Source organism: Saccopteryx leptura, chromosome X (genome assembly GCF_036850995.1).
Source record: "Saccopteryx leptura isolate mSacLep1 chromosome X, mSacLep1_pri_phased_curated, whole genome shotgun sequence".
Taxonomy (NCBI): Eukaryota; Metazoa; Chordata; class Mammalia; order Chiroptera; family Emballonuridae; genus Saccopteryx; species Saccopteryx leptura.
In genome coordinates, this window is record NC_089516.1 from 46,405,514 (window position 1) to 46,422,740 (window position 17,227).

At 36.7% G+C, this 17,227-nt stretch overlaps 1 non-coding gene across 1 annotated transcript; it reads left to right on the plus strand.

Annotated features, from left to right (window-relative positions):
- The first annotated feature begins 16,786 nt into the window (after positions 1-16,786).
- Positions 16,787-16,862, plus strand: TRNAT-AGU (transfer RNA threonine (anticodon AGU)). The gene has a single exon. It is a non-coding gene; the product is annotated as a tRNA-Thr (tRNA).
- The last annotated feature ends 365 nt before the right edge of the window (positions 16,863-17,227 follow it).

Here is a 17,227-nt window from a genome sequence, read left to right on the forward strand (position 1 = left end):
CATGGGAGTGTCTTATACATGGGGAAATATGGTAAACACCACATCTTCTTTATCTAATCCTTAATTGAGGGACATTTTTGTTGATTCCATGTCTTGGCCACAATGAATAATGTTAAGATGAATATGGGGCTGCATGTGTCTTTATGTACCAATGTTTTTGAGTTTTGGGGGTAAATACCCAGTATAGGGATTGCTGGATCATATGGTAGTTCTATTCTTAATATTTTGAGGAACCACCATGCTTTCTTCCATACTGGTTATATGAATTTGCATTCCCACCAGCAGTGGATGAGGGTTCCTTTTTCTCCACAGCCTCTCCAACACATATTATTACTTGTCCTGTTGATCATATCCAATCTAACATGTATGAGGTGATATCTCATTGTAGCTTTGATTTGCATTTCTTAAATAGTTAGTGAAGATAAGCATCTTTTCATATATCTGCTGACAATTTGTATTTTCTTTTGGGAGAAATGTCTGTTCAGGTTCTCTTCCCATTTTTTTTTTTTTATTATTAAATGAGAGGCGGGGAGGCAGAGCAACAGACTACTGCATGCACTCCCACCAGGATCCACTCGGCAAACCCCATTTAGGGCAATGTTTTACCCATCTGGTGAGTTACTCCATTGCTCAGCAATGGAGCTATTTTAGTGCCTGAGGTGAGGCCACGGTGCCATCCTCAACACCTAAAGTCAACTTGCTCAAATAAACCATGGCTGCTGGAAGGATTAGAGAGAGACAGAGAGAAAGGTGAAGGGTGGAGAAGCAGATGGTCACTTCTCCTGTGTGTCCTGACCAGGAATAATCAAAACCAGGACTTCCACACATCAGGACAATGCTCTACTGCTGAGCCAACCAGCCAGGGTCTCTCTTCATTCTTTAATTGGATTGTTTGCTTGTTTGTTGCTGAGTTTTGTGAATTTTTTTTGTATTTTTCTAAAGTGAGATGTGGGGAGGCAGAGAGACAGACTCTGGCGTGTGCCCAACCAGGGTCCACCCGGCATGCCTACCAGGGGGCAATGTTCTGTTCATCTGGGGCATTGCTCTGTTGCAACAGGAGCCATTCTAGCACCTGAGCCAGAGGCCATGGAGCCATCCTCAGTGCCTGGGCCAACTTTGCTCCAGTGGAGCCTTGGCTGCGGGAAAGGAAGAGAAAGACAGAGAGAAAGTAGAGGGGGGAAAGTAGAGAAGTGAATAGGTGCTTCTCCTGTGTGCCCTGGCCAGGAGTTGAACCTAGGATTTCCACATGCTGGGCCAATGCTCTATCACTGAGCTAGCTGGCCAGGGCTGTGAGTTCTTTATATATTTTGAAAACTAACCCCTTATTATAGCTGTTGTTTGCAGCTATCATCTCCCATTTAGTTGGCTGCCTATTTGTTCTGTTGTCAATTTCTTTTGCTGTGCAGAAGCTTTTTAGTTTGATATAGTTCTATTCATTTAGTTTTGCCTTTATTTCCCTTGCCTTTGAGATCAAATTTATAAATTGATCTCTACAGCCAAGGTACATGAGTTTAGTACCTATGTCCTATATAATTTCTTATTTCTGATCTTATATTTAGGTCTTGGATCCATTTTGAATTAATTTTTGTGCAAGGTGACAAACTGAAGTCAAATTTCATTATGTTTCATGTGGCTTTCCAATTTTCCCAGCACCATTTATCAAAGAGGCTTTCTTTTCCCCATTCTGGGTTTTTGGCTTCTCTGTCAAAGATTATTTATATACTATGGAATACTACTCAGCCATAAGAAATGATGACATAGGATCATTTACAATAACATGGATGGGCCTTGATAACATTATACAGAGTGAAATAAGTAAATCAGAAAAACTAAGAACTATATGAACCAATGCATAGATGGGACATAAAAATGAGACTCAGAGACATGGACAAGAATGTGATGGTAACAGGGAATGGGGTGGAGGGATGAGGAGGGGGCGAGGAAGGAGAGGGAGGGGGTGGGGGGAGGGTAGGGGCACAAAGAAAACCAGATAGAAGGTGACGGAGGACGATTTGACTTTGAGTGAGGGGTATGCAGCATAATCAAAGGTCAAAATAATCTGGAGATGTTTTCTCAGAACATATGTACCCTGATTTATCAATGTCACTGCATTAAAATTAATAAAAATAAGATTTAAAAAATCCTACAAATAATTGTAGGTGCACTATATGCAAATTTCTGAGAAATATGTTATAATAATTAAATATAAAGAAAAAATATGTAGAGCGTCGGCCTAGCGTGCGGAGGACCCGGGTTCGATTCCCGGCCAGGGCACACAGGAGAAGCGCCCATTTGCTTCTCCACCCCTCCGCCGCGCCTTCCTCTCTGTCTCTCTCTTCCCCTCCCGCAGCCAAGGCTCCATTGGAGCAAAGATGGCCCGGGCGCTGGGGATGGCTCTGTGGCCTCTGCCTCAGGCGCTAGAGTGGTTCTGGTCGCAACCTGGCGACGCCCCGGATGGGCAGAGCATCGCCCCCTGGTGGGCAGAGCGTCGCCCCATGGTGGGCGTGCCGGGTGGATCCCGGTCGGGCGCATGCGGAAGTCTGTCTGACTGTCTCTCCCTGTTTCCAGCTTCAGAAAAATGCAAAAAAAAAAAAGAAAGAAAGAAAAAATATGTAAAGCCCAAGCATGCTTTTATAGTAATTAAACAAAATAAATACAACAAAATTAAATTCATTCTGACATTTAAAAAAAAAGATTATTTGGTCAGATCTATGTGGTTTTATTTCTAGGCTCTTGATTCTGTTCCTTTGTTCTGTATGTCTTTTTTTCTGCTGATACCATGCTGTTTTGATGATCGTGGCTCTATTCTACAGTATAATTTGAAGTCAGGTAGTGTGATGCTTCTGGCTTCATTCTTTTTCTTGAGGAATGCTTTGGTTCTTTGTGGTTTTTGATGGTATCATACAAACCTGGTAATTGTTTGTTCTATTTCTTTGAAAAATGACATGATTTTGATGAGAATTGCATTAAGTTAGTATATTAATTTGAGTAATATGGCCATTTTAACTATGTTGATTCTTTCAATCCATGAACATGGAATACTTTTTTTATTTTATTGAGTCTTTTTCAATTTCTTTCAATAATGTTTTGTAGTTTTCAGTATATCGGTCCTTCACATGCTTTGTTTAGTTTATTCCTAGGTATTTTATTTATTTGTTGCAATTTTAAAAGAAATTCTTTTTTTGAGTTCATTTTCTAAAGTTTCGTTTTTGGTGTATAGGAAAGGAATAGACTTTTGTATACTGATTTTGTATTCTGCTACTTTATAGTATTGGATTATTGTTTGTAATAGTTTTTTGGTGGAATCTTTGGGGTTTTCTATATATAGGATCATGTCATCTGCAAAAAGTGACACCTTTACTTCTTCTTTCCTGATATGGATGGCTTTTATTTCTTTGTCTTGCCTCAATAAGTGCATAGATTTTATTAAGTTTTATTGCATATATACCTGTCTGAATAAATCACAAACAAATAATTAAATGGGAAAAAATTATTTTTCAAAATTAAAAAAGTAAAGACTTCCATATAATTTTTAGTGTTGCTAATATTGTCATGATACCAATGGGCTTATCAAGCATCTGTATATATTCTACTGCAACAAATTATATGTAATCTTTGTTTTGTAAACCTGGTAAAGCAATCTTAACTAATAGGTACAATTACAAATGTTATGTGACCTTTAAAAATTGTCAAAAATATCAAAATATCTCTTACTATTGACTATAAATATACAGGAAAATGAAAAATAGTAAAATTAATATGTATTTACTACACTGGAATTTAAAACACTAGATGCATTCAGACAAAATATGTATTTTTCTTTATACAAAACTATAAGTAGTTTGAGCGGTGCTTCACTTTTTATCATCATATAACTTTGGATACTGATCAAGCACCTGTCCTGTGCCTCGGCAAATTATTGCACTCCTTTATAAGTATGAAGCAACTTCCAACATTTTGTTCTGTGTGCTTACAATGTTGTTAAATATCCCCCAAGAATTTATTAAATGTGAAGCTTTGCTGGTGTCACTTCCTCTGGGACATCTTTATTCTTTTCACCACAACTTCTTTCCTCATTTTTTAGTTTGATCAGTTCTCCTTTACCAAGTTCTTCTAACTTTACCTCTTTTGAGGATGAGGCACAGTCAATATTCTCATTGTCAGCTATTTCTTCTTTAACTCCATGTATTTTCAAATAAAATTTCTTCTCTAGTATTATCACTTTTTGTTTCTTTGTTGCACTTTCATTATTTTTGATCAATTTCCTCTTTCAATTATCTATTTTTATAAAATCTCACATTGATATATTCCTGGATAACAAGAAGGCAACACAGCTGCATTCTTTGCTGTCTGTATGTGAACTGAGTAACAGATTCACAGTGACTAATTATCAAATGAACTTTCATTGCTTGTGTTGCACATTTGTTATTTATGTATATATGTAGTGATTTGTGAACCAAAGAACTAACAATAAAGTCTGTACTTTATGCAGTTACTCAGTGTTAATATACCATGCTAACTGGATCACATTGTGGTGTCTGAAATTTTGTATATCAAAACCATGTAAAATAAAGACTGCTTGTATAGCAAAACCATGAGATTCCATAGTCTCTCTTCCACAACTCTAAGTGAATGAATGTTTCCCTAGCGTCAGTGTCAGAAATTAATTTGTATAATTTGACAATCATGAAATGAATGAAAATGTCCCTACAACTCTTACACAAGTGACCCTCCAACTCACACAGGAGAGAAGATGCCTTAGAGTTATAATTGAGGCCCTTAGATGTGTGGGTCTGAATACTTGTAAGGAAGAGGAAAATGTCAGGCTCAAAGCCTACTTTTGAAAGGATTATAGTGTGGAAGTATGAGGGTTCACATAAGGCAAGTATCTGGTGGTACTTGTAACCTGCAGAAGAACCTTGGAATTACAGGTAAGGTTCAGCCACTGTCTCAAATTTGAATCTTTTCTTGGAAGAGATTTACAAAATTACATCCACTTACCAAGAGGACTTTCTGGGCAACTTCCCACTAAGGATGTTGCTGAGAAAGGAAATATGCACTGCTGAGCAACAGAAGGATCTGTAACTATTCCAAGTACAAAGTTGCAGAGAAACACTGTTGAGAAAAACATTGGAAAAATCATCCAGGAAGGGCTGTTTCTGGGTGTTTTTGACTACTATTTATAACCTACATGATATTTTCTAAACCTCACACAGAAAAACTTTGTCTTTCAATCAAAAAATAATTCCTGATTACCAACTGTAACCTGCACTATACAAGGCTCTGGAATAAAGTGCTGATAACAGACCTGTCAGGAAGGTGGCCATCAAATGGCTAATGACAGAGCTGATCATTTAATTATAATCAAGATATGGAGGTAAAAGATTCACATAGTAGCATAACAATGTGTAAGGGGCAACAGGTCTTTGCAGAAGGCTTTCTTTCTTGAAATAGTGACATTTGGGCCAAACTTTAAATGAAATGCAGGTTGGGTTTCTCAAAGGCCTGGCATTTGGAAGATTTACATTTTTTCATAGAAAAATACCCCCCCATTTCTTCTCTAAGATAAAATAAAACTCCTCTAAATTTTATGGATTTACATTATTTTACAAAATACATGTTTTCAAGCTGTCTTGGCTTGCTGTGGATCTCACTGAGGGGGTTATTGTGCAAGAATCTGCCCTGATATACTTGCCTTGGACCAGTCTCTGATTCTTACCCTGTCTTCCTCATTTTCCCACCTTTGCCCTTGCCTTCACCCCCAGACTTGACATATACTACAAACTGGGCTCTTCTGAGAAACTCTGATTCTCCACACCAGTGTGCAGGTGTCCTATTCTGACACTGCCTCCATCAGCGTGACTGCCTCTTGATTGACCACAGCCTCACTCACAAGACCCAAACAATTTTATTAAATTCATTCAGTTAGAACTCCAAGATACTCTACCTTAGTCCCATTTACATGCAAGATCGACAAAGGTAGAGCCAATGTCTCCCTCCTCTTGAGCAGTACTTCTGGCACAGTCATCAACAATTTATCTATAAACACTCCAGCTCCCTATCCCCTTGGCAGGGGACCTGACTTAAGATAACCCTGAAATGTGTGCTCAACAGTTTCCCAGAAGCCCATATAGGGACTGAGCCTTAATCGTCTAAAGTATTGATATACTTGATACTACACCCTTTATTGTCTGCCTTTCTTACCCTGTCTTCCACATTTTTTTGCCAGTGTTTCCTAGGATTGTCTCCCAGATAAAGTACTTGTGCTCAAAATTTGTCTCAACATCTGCTTTAGGGAGAACACAAATTCTACCAGATGCCTATTAGGAAGGGAGCGCCATCTTCCTGGCAATATGCTAAGTATATGACATGCCTCATCTTAGTTAATCTTTGAGACAATTTTAGGAGGTATTTGTTTTTTCCCATATATTACAAATAAGAAATTGAAGCCCTGAAAAGTAAGTAACTGGCCCTGGATTATACAGTAAGTTAATAGTAACACATGGAATTGCATCCTTAACCACAACCCAGTGTTAAGTTTTAAAAATATAGTCTTTTTCAGCAATCAGTGGCTACATTAACTAAAAATGAGCTCACCAATTATCATCACCAAAGGTCACCTGCATATATAAATGTTCTCAGAATGATTTGTATCCACTATGCTTTTGATTTGCCATCTCACTTTAGGATAGTGTGGGTTCAAGAATACACCAAGATGCAAAATACATCTTCAATTATTAGTGTATAAAATATTTTTAGAGTAATGTTTATTCTAATGGGTAAGGATATACCTAAGCAAATTGTCTAGCTCAGGTTTTACCTTAATTTTCACAAACTCCAAATAGAGTTCAAATGAGTGATTTGACTGTATTTTGAAATTTATAAAAGTTAACACTTTTAAAAGCTAAAATATGAATGTAAATCTTACTTCATATTTAAAGAAGGAGTAAATCAAAGGTGGTTGAAAGAGAAAGAACAATTTTCTACCTGAAATGAAGGGGGAAAAAAGAATAAGCAGTAGGAGCTAAAATTCCAAAGGACAGCTGAAGAAGTTCTGAATTGTAACTCCCAGCATTTTAAGTGTTGAAATGAGTTTTATACATGTGAAACAAAAGGCAAATCAGTTAATGAAACTGAAGGTGAAATGTTATGAACCTGCAGAGAAAGCAAGCTGACAGCTTGATTGGCATATTGAGGGAGAAGAAAAGAATGAATGGAATATTTATCAGACAAAATTTACAGATGCCTTTTTAACCTCAGAAATGAACAAGTATTTAGATGGGGAAAATACTTTATCCTTAAAATAAATGGCTAAGAATTATGTGCCCTGACTGACTGTAAACAAGGAGGATTTGTCCAAACAATATAAAATTTTATTGATGCATCTAAGAATGAAAATGAGACAAAATCATGGATATAGAATACTTATAAATTAGAATTGAAAAATAATATTTAATGCCCCTGAGGTATCTATCCAGTAAGGCCCAGCTCCTTTGAGGACCAACGTTCTGGTCCTAACAAAAACAAAAATAACTGGGCCCACGGATCACAGATGCAAGAGTAAGCAGTATTTGAAGATTTTGTCTTCTCTCCCTCTCTTACTTTCTATTTAGAGGCCTGATTTTGACCAGGTTAGTTCTCAACCATACTCCTTCTTTGTGTCATGGCTTGTTGCTTTTTCTCTGAATGGTTAGTTAGTGTTTTTGGTGAGCTTTTCTACTTGGTATCTTGACCATTCCTGTGGCCTCCACCAATCAGACAGCCTCAGAGTTCAGAGTTGATCCTTGATTCTGGATTTTTTCCAGAGGGTTTTACTTCAAAAAAAGAAAAAAACAGAACGCTGGAAGAACACAAGTAATAGGGGACTTCCAACTTCCAAGACAGAACAATGACTTGAAAGTCATGTAACCCATTGATTTTGGTCCAGCCTGCTTCATGGTTACAGGGCCATGCTCCTTGTGATTATCCCCCATGGTGTGTGCACTGTGAGATATTTTTTTAAAATTTCAATAGGACACACACCTTTTCTTTTCTGTATCTTAAGGCACTGTTGAATGTAGATTGCTCTAAATTAAGTATATTAGTCATGGATCTCCAGAGAAACAGAACCAATAGGAAACTAGATATAAATATAGATATGTACAGAGAAAGAGTCTGAAAGAAAGAGATTTATTTATTATAAAGAATTGACTCACATAATTATAGAAACTGAGAAGTCTCATGATCTGTAGTTGGCAATTTAAAGATCCAGGAAAGCTAGTGGTATAGTTCCAGTTAGAGTCCAAAGACCTGAGAACCAGAGAGCCAATGGTGGAAGTTCCACTGAGAGGGTGGGAGAAGGTTGGCATCAGGGCTAAACTAGTCAGGCAGAGTAACTTTCTTGTTACTCAGTTTATCTGTTGTTTTTGCTCTATTCAGGTCTTCAATTGATTGGATTAGGCCCACCCACATTAAGAAGGGAATAAATCAGTCTATGGATTCAAAGGTAAATTTCATCCAGAAACACCTTCACAGACACACAAAGAATAGCATTTGACTAGATATCTGGCACCCTTGTGACTAAATCAAGTTGTCATAAATTAACCATACCAGTAGGATTATCTCTAGAGTACACACTTTTTTCAGAATATTCTGGGAGGGCTTTCTACCCCAACCCACCAACCAAAATGTCTATCCACGTTATGTCAGTTTATGAATAAATTACAATGATGAAAATATTTTTAAAGTATTTTTATATTATTCATTGATTAATTTTAGAAAAGCAGAGAGAAGAAGGGATGGAAAGAGAGAGAAGCATTCATTACTTGTTCTACTTAGTTGTGCGTTCACTGGTTTCTTCCCCTGTGTGCCCTGACCGGGGATTGAACTCACAACCTTGGTGTTTCAAGACAACACTCTAACCAACTGAATTTACCATCCAGGGCCATAATGGAAGTATTTTTATGTATGTATGTATGTATGTATGTATGTACTTATTTATTTTTTAAAAATAATGTTGTAATGGTTTAAAAGACTGATAAAAAAAAACTTTATTTCTGTGCATATCTCTCCTAGCCTCTGGAAAACTTTGTGAATTTAGGACAGCACTCATTACTTTTAAGACCATCAGAAGAGTACAAAATGGACAGACAGAAAAAGATGAGAGAGAATCATGTAATGCAATTTGACAAACTTCAGTGTATTAAGAAATATAGCCTGACAAGGTGGTGGTGCAATGGATAGAGCGCCAGACTGGGACACAGAGAACCCTGAGGTCACCGGCTAGAGCATAGGCTCACTAGTATGAGCGCAGGGTCACTGTCTTGAGCATGGAATCATAGACATGACCCCATGGTCGCTGGCTTGATCCCAGAGGTCACTGACTTGAAGCCCAAAGTCTCTGGCTTGAGCCCAAGGTCACTGGCTTGAGCAAGGGTTCACTTGCTCTGCTGTAGCCCCCCAGTCAAGGTATATATGAGAAAGCAATCAATGAACAACAAAGGGGTCACAAAGAAAGAATTGATGTTTCTCATCTTTCTCCCTTCCTGTCTTTCTGTCCCTGTCTGTCCCTCTCTCTGTCTCTCTCTGTCTATGTCACAAAAAATTAAAAAAAAATATTATAAATTTTAATTAAAATATTTTCCCCAAACTGGGACTGATTTCCAGTTGGTCCCTTTCCCCTAGATTACAACTCTTCTCAGCCTGCATCTGCTGCTGGAAAGTGACTGTGGTCAGTACCAGGAGGTTCTTTCCTGACAATGCTTAAATTACATATTGGTTGGGATCTTCCATTTAGGCAGATAGACAGTATCTAGATGCTTTACACTTTATTTTACACAATGCCACAGCCACAAATATAATGAGTATTAGTAATTAAAATTTCTCAATTCCTTTTGGAGCCCGATTTCATTACAGTTTTAATAATCATTTCTGGTTGTTATTTTGGTTTTGCTTGTTTGTTTGTCTGTTTTGTTTTATCTCATTGCCAAGCACGAGAAGTTCTTTAGATATAGGGTAATCATACGTCCCAATTTTACAGGGACAGTCTCAATTCAGAACCATTTCCTTGTTTTAATTTGTTAATGATCCCTCTTTTCATTATCAAAAACATCCCAGTATGGATGATAAAGTATATGTTCACCCTATAAACACCATTTGACACAGATTAATGTTAATTTAGTATCACGTGTAAATGGCAAACAGTTCCAATGTGTTCTTCTGTTCTTTTTTGAGACTAGATTCTAACTCCAGCACAGGTGTTTCTGGGTGCTAAGATTTAGGTAAACCTCTGAAAAGGAAGTTCTCTTTGGAATCATCTCCACTATGTCACTTCAAGGACTCCTGGGAATTTATGTACTTGATCTTAAATCATCTAATCTCTTGGTCTTTCAAGTTCAGCTGCAAAAGTCTATTCTTGAAACCCAAAGATTGTAAGCATTATTTTAATGTAAACCCAGGTCATCTATACTTTCTTCCAAATTTTATATTTGAAACTAGCTGTAACTGGCCACGTGTTGCTGTGGCTCGGTCTGGTTAAATGGAAAAGAAAGAAAAGAGAAAGTGCACATTTCTAATATGTTTAATTTTACAATGCTTATGGGTGTACATGAGGGAAGGTGACATTTCCTGGTGTCCTGAGTCCAAGGGAAGACTGCGAGATTAGCCTTCTTGATCTTTCCTTTCTTCCCCTCTTCCTTCTCTCTGTTCTCTGACTTGCCTTTATTTTCCACTCTTAACTTCCTGTTTTCTCTTCTCTATCTCTTTCCCTTGCTTCTCCTTTCTTCTATTTTTCTTTCTCATTTTTCTTTTGTCCCTCCTACTTCTTTTGCCCCTAACAGTTTATCCTTTTCCTCACTCAGTCTTTAGCCCTATCATTGGCTCCATCTTACAATGAATCTGAAAACTTCTCATTTTTTTAAACTCTCAGACTTTGACAAAAGATAAGAATCTTCTCCCTAGAATAGGCACAAATGTTCAAATTAAACTTTAACTTCTAGGAGTTGATGATGCTTGAAGCTTTCCAGGGTTAAGAACTTCTGTGATGAATGCACTGATTGTCCACTACTTATCATAAATCAAGTGATAAAATGGTTTCAAGAAAACTCCTTAAGGAGAAAATAATAACTTTAATAAAATTTGGCAAGTAAATAATCAGCGTAAGTGCTAAAAGACTACAGGAGATTTTATAGCAGGCAGGGATCTTTGGAAAACATACAAAACCCAGAATACTTTTCAATGTCCACACACTCATAAAGTTGGTTTTTAACCAATGCTGAAAATAGAGACACAGCATAATCTACCTGATGACATCTGTAACAACACATACAACTGTTATTGGTGAGAGCTATAGATGACATCTGCTACATACTATAAAACCATAAAGCATTACATACTTATGAAAAGTGGCATCAAAATGAATTTAGTTAATCTGAATGATTCTTTTTACAAATGAATATTCTGAACATTGAGGAATAACTTTAGGCTATTAGGAATTATTTTTATTTTAAAGACACACACACACACACACACACTTTTTTAGTTCCTCTTCTTTTCAAAATACATTTTAAAACTTTTTCTCAAGGTATTGTCCTGTACAGGAAACAACACTCTGCTTTGCATATTGTCATCTTTCCCCAAATCTGCTATTTGGACTTTTTTCTCATTTCCTATCCAGTAGAAGCATATGAAAATTTTATATTAAAAGTAATTTGCATGATATAAATGCTCTATTAAATAAGCAGAACACAAATATATTGTTTTATTGTAAATTGCTAATATAATTTCAATTTTATTGGGGAATTCTTTAAAGCACAGTTAAATTTTTAGTAATGATAATTCAATGACATATTAAAAGTGAAACAAGAGCCATTTATCTAAAGTATTAACAATATTATTATATATTTTAAAGGTCATTTATTTGAAACATAACTATAGAATAACTCCAAACCACACAGAGACTTACTTTTAAAAATACACATTACATGTTCCCATTATTATTTAGCTGTAGTTAAACAGTGGTGGTTGGATTTTTAAAGGAAGGAAGCACTACATCATTATCGTGTGTTTGTCCTTTAAAGAAATTTGGCCCATAGGGCATTGACTCTCTAAAGTCAAACCTAACAGTGTCACATCAATGAGCTGATAATGTTAGGTCTGCTTTCTCCTTTTTTTGCCCTAGATTTAGGTTCTAGATGTTATGTGAACTTAAAATAAAAAGGAATATGATGAAAATAACTTGGCCAGCTTGGAAAAAAAATTGGGGAAATGGGAAAGAGTTGAGTGTACCAGTTAACTGGCATTTTTATTTTTAGTAAATATTTTTCCAAGTTATCATGATAAACTGACTACATTGTCGGTTGGCAGTTAACTCCTGATTATCTAAGAAAATGAAATGCATAAATGATCCAAAAACAATGTTTTAAATAAATTATTTAAACAATTATATTCCACTTAGAATTTATCTTGCTGCTGTGTTTTTCTTAAATAACTATTTATATAATTTTACATTGCCCAAGGAACACACCTCAATCTGGTGGTAAGTATTACAGGCTCCTTGGAGTGTACTATAAAGGGGAAGACTCACATCAAGTAAAATATTTACCACAGAAATATTTACCCACAAAAAAATAGAAGTAATAATAACAATCAGTGTTTATATAACACTAGATAATTTATAAATTTCACATATATGTTCCCCAACCTTGTGAGGTAGTAAAAGTATAATAATCACCCATAGATTACAGATGAATGGATAGAGAGAAACAGAGAGAGAGAGAGAGAGAGAGAGAGATTATAGGATTTCATTTTTAATTGTCTATGTAGACACATTTCAGTTTAATTCAAACCCCAGTTTTATCCCAAAGACAACTTTTCTCAATTTTGCTGATATATGGGTTGTAGATTAATCTCATATCCTACATATTAAGTTACCAGGTTTTACTTGTACTAAGTGTGATATTCCAACCAGAGACCTTGCACCTGTATACATTGCCCAGTAATAGACAATCTTATAGTAATCAGACCATATCCAAGTTAATGTTAATTTTCTTTTAGGTGAGAGGAGGAGAGATAGTTATTCAGACTCCTGCATGAACCCTGACTGGGATCCAACCAGCAACTCGATCTTGGGCTGATGTTTGAGTACAGAGCTATTTTTAGTGCCTGAGGCTGATGTGCCCCAACAGAGCTATCCACAGCACCTAGGGCCACACTTGAACTAATTGAGCCACTGGCTGATGGAGAAGGAAAAGAAAAGAAGGGGAAGAGGGAAGGAGGAGAAGGAGATGGTTGCTTCTCCTGTGTTCCCTGACTGGGAATTGAACTGTGGATGTCCATATGTTGGGCCAATGCTCTATACACTAAGGCACCAGCCAGAGCCATTAATGTCATTTTGAAAGAATGTTTTAAGGAAACTAAAAGAAGGGTGTTAGCCTTTGAAATGTGAACTTATCTGCACTAATTCATCTATTCTTCCACTAATCAAATATGTATTGAGCATATATCACTGGTGTGCCAAGCACTATATGGGCCATAACAAATTAAGAGTAAATTAGAATTAGTCCTGTCCTGCAAGAAGCTAAACCCAAACCTCAAATCTTAAAACCAGTTGGAAAGTATTTGGGGAAATTTTGGAAGCTAGGAATTTAGCTCCTCAAGGACATGGTTTTGTGTTGGTGGTGATGGTGGTGGTTTGTTTGTGCTTTTTAATTTTTCTTAACAGGTACAATACAAAATTTTTTTTAATACTTTTGAAAGGTCCCAGTGATTTCAAACTTCAGTACACTAAAAAATCACCAAAGATTCTTGCTCAAAACAGATGCTTAGATCCATCCCCAGATATTCAAATTTAATTTTTTGAGTAGGGTCAGTGAATTTAAATTTTTGACAATCCAAACCCCAATGAGTTCAAGCATCCTCAAAATGTTTTCCAACAAAGTATCTTTTACTTATTGTCCTTGCACATCTAGTCATACCTTGTCTTTTGAACCTGATTCATAGAAGAAATTGAAAAATACTCCCAGTGCTTAGAGTTCTCATAATGTGGGTGATCTTTATGAATCCTTCTGTCTTCATATAACTGTTTTCCTTAAACACATGCTATTTGCCTGGATTATAAAACTTAACATACTCTGCCCTATAGTCTGGTCTGGATCTCTCCATCTTTCTTACTTGATGGTGAGCTATCAAAAAGGTATGGGCTTCATAGTGAACAATATCTCCCCTGCCCTGCCTTGCACATACATGGTTTGCAACAAATGTTTCTTTTATTGAGTTAAGAACAGGATTTTGAAAATCAGAAATATGCATGTTTTGTATTCTAGGAACTGCTTGAAATTGCCTTAAGATGATTCTTCTTGCCCTTGCTTCTATCTCAGTTGTTTAGAGCATTATTCCACTATACTAAGGTTGTGGTTTGGTGCCCGCTCAGGCACACACTAGAATCAACCAATAAATGTATAAATTAGTGGAACAACAAATCTATCTATCTATCTATCTATCTATCTATCTATCTATCTATCTATCTATCTATCTATCTATCATCATCATCTATCTATCTACTTATCTATCATTTATCTATCGCTTTCTCTCCCTTCTCTCTCTAAATATTTTCTCTTTCTTTCTCTCTTCCTCTGACTTTCTCTAAAATCAATAAATTTAAAAACAAATATGTTTCTTCTAAAATGGGTAGCAGTAAGCAGAAAACCTAAGTTTTTTCCACTCTCCAAAGAGGCACATAGAAAATGCTATTTTAAAAGGCTGCTCCAGTCTAACAAGTGTGAGGTAATATTTTATTGGAGATTTGATTTGCATTTCTCAAATAGTGAAGATGAGCATCTTTTTATATATTTGTTGGCCATCTGTATGTCTTCTTGACAGAAATGTTCATTCAAGTCTTCTCTCCATTTTTTAATTGGATTGCTTGCTTGTTCGTTACTGAGCTTTGTGAGTGCATTTTATATTTTGGATGTTAACTCCCTATCAGAGCTGTTGTTTGCAAGTATCATCTCCCATTTAGTTGATTGTTTATTGTTTTGTTGTCAGTTTCTTGGACATAGATAAGAGTTTAGTGGTTATCAGTGGGAGGGATTGTGGGAGAGAATTAGAGGAAGTGTGTAAAGAGGGTCAAATATAAGGCGACAGAAAATGACTTGACTTTGGGTGATGGTTATACAACATAATCGACTATTCAAATGATGTGGAGACGTTTACCTGAAATCTATGTACTCTTGTTGATCAATGTCATCCTATTAAATTTAATTTTCTAAAAAAAAAGGTTGCTCCCCAAAGTTCAGGCCTCCCTTGAGCCCATCCAAACCACAAACTCTTGCTTTTATGCTAAATTCATGCAAAATGGATAATTTACTTAACCTATATTTTACTAAACTATCTTCTAATGTTAACACTTGGATCCAAGTAGAAAATTTTCACTGAAATGATGAACCCATAGTACAATTTTTTATTGAGGTTTCTGTGCAGGTCTTGTTTCATTAGTTATAAACATTGAACACACCATCACCAGAACCAACATCTGCAAAAATGCCCATGTACATCGTTCCATTTTCCTACTCAAAGATATAAAAAAAAAAAAGTCATAAAATTAGTTAAATGAAAACATACAACAGTGAATATGTCTTTTGGGAGCACTTCCTTGTGTTTTTACATTATCACAACTAAACATTAAGTCAGACCCTTAACTTGATTTTAATGTATTTATGCAATAACTATCAAGGCACAGAGTACTTTCTGGGAATTAATGAGCAGCAAGAAGGGTTGATGGCCCAAATTCAAACCAAGGACTGTTAACCACAGCTGGTTATAAATTCTACAAGAAATGCCTGGCATTGAGGTTGGTATTACTATTTAAAACCTTTTGTATATGAAGAAAAGAGATACATATATACACCTGCTGTGCCTTTATTTCATAAAGTGCTGTGGAAAAGCAGGGAGCTGGATCATACTGGTGTTGTGGCATCAGGTCTTTTCTGCTAAATTAAAAGTAATTATTAAAATAAAGTCTTTGGTCTACACCAAAGGTATATACATAGGTAAGGGCTCCCACACTATTCTCCTCTTTCTCATCTTCATCACTCACTGGTAAATTAAAGCAGAATAGTAATGGCAGCACTTTATCAGGATTTGGGTTAGCTATACCCCGTGTAAGTCATATGTAGCTGGCTTATTAATAAATCTCTTCCTAAAATTTCTTCTGTATCCTGCCTTAGTGTCTCTACATAACCCATGGAATTAAGGTAATATACTTTATAACAATAAAGCATCCTCTCAGTACTCTTGTGATATTGACACCTAACATTTCTTGAAAACTTGCACTATTCTAATGTTTTATATAAATTATCTCATTTATTTTTTCTGCTTAATCATTTATTTTGTTTTTTTAGATTCAATTGTTGATAGATATGTATTTATTGCCATTTTATTGTTCATATTTTTAAATCTTTATTTTACCTTCTTCTTAAAGAAGATCCTTTAACATTTCATATAATAATTGTTTGGTGGTGATGAACTCCTTTACTTTTTTTTTTTTAATTTTTTTGGTCTGAGAAGCTTGTTACCTGTCCTTTGATTCTAAATGACAGCTTTGTTTGGTAGTGTAATCTTGTTTGTAGGTCTTGCTTTTCATCACTTTGAATATTTCTTGCTGCTTTGTTCTGACCTAAAATGTTTGTGTTGAGAAATCAGCTGACAGTCTTATGGGAGCTTCCTTATAGGTAATTAACTGCTTTACTCTTGCAACTTTTAATATTCTCTCTTTGTCTTTAACCATTTGCATTTAAATTATGGTGTGTCGGCCCTGGCCGGTTGGCTCAGCGGTAGAGCGTCGGCCTAGTGTGCGGAGGACCCGGGTTCGATTCCCGGCCAGGGCACACAGGAGAAGCGCCCATTTGCTTCTCCACCCCTCCGCCGCGCTTTCCTCTCTGTCTCTCTCTTCCCCTCCCGCAGCCAAGGCTCCATTGGAGCAAAGATGGCCCGGGCGCTGGGGATGGCTCTGTGGCCTCTGCCCCAGGCGCTAGAGTGGCTCTGGTCGCAACATGGCGACGCCCAGGATGGGCAGAGCATCGCCCCCTGGTGGGCAGAGCGTCGCCCCATGGTGGGCGTGCCGGGTGGATCCCGGTCGGGCGCATGCGGGTGTCTGTCTGACTGTCTCTCCCTGTTTCCAGCTTCAGAAAAACGTAAAAAAAAAAAAAAAATTATGGTGTGTCTTGGTGTGGGTCTCTTTGAGTTCATCTTG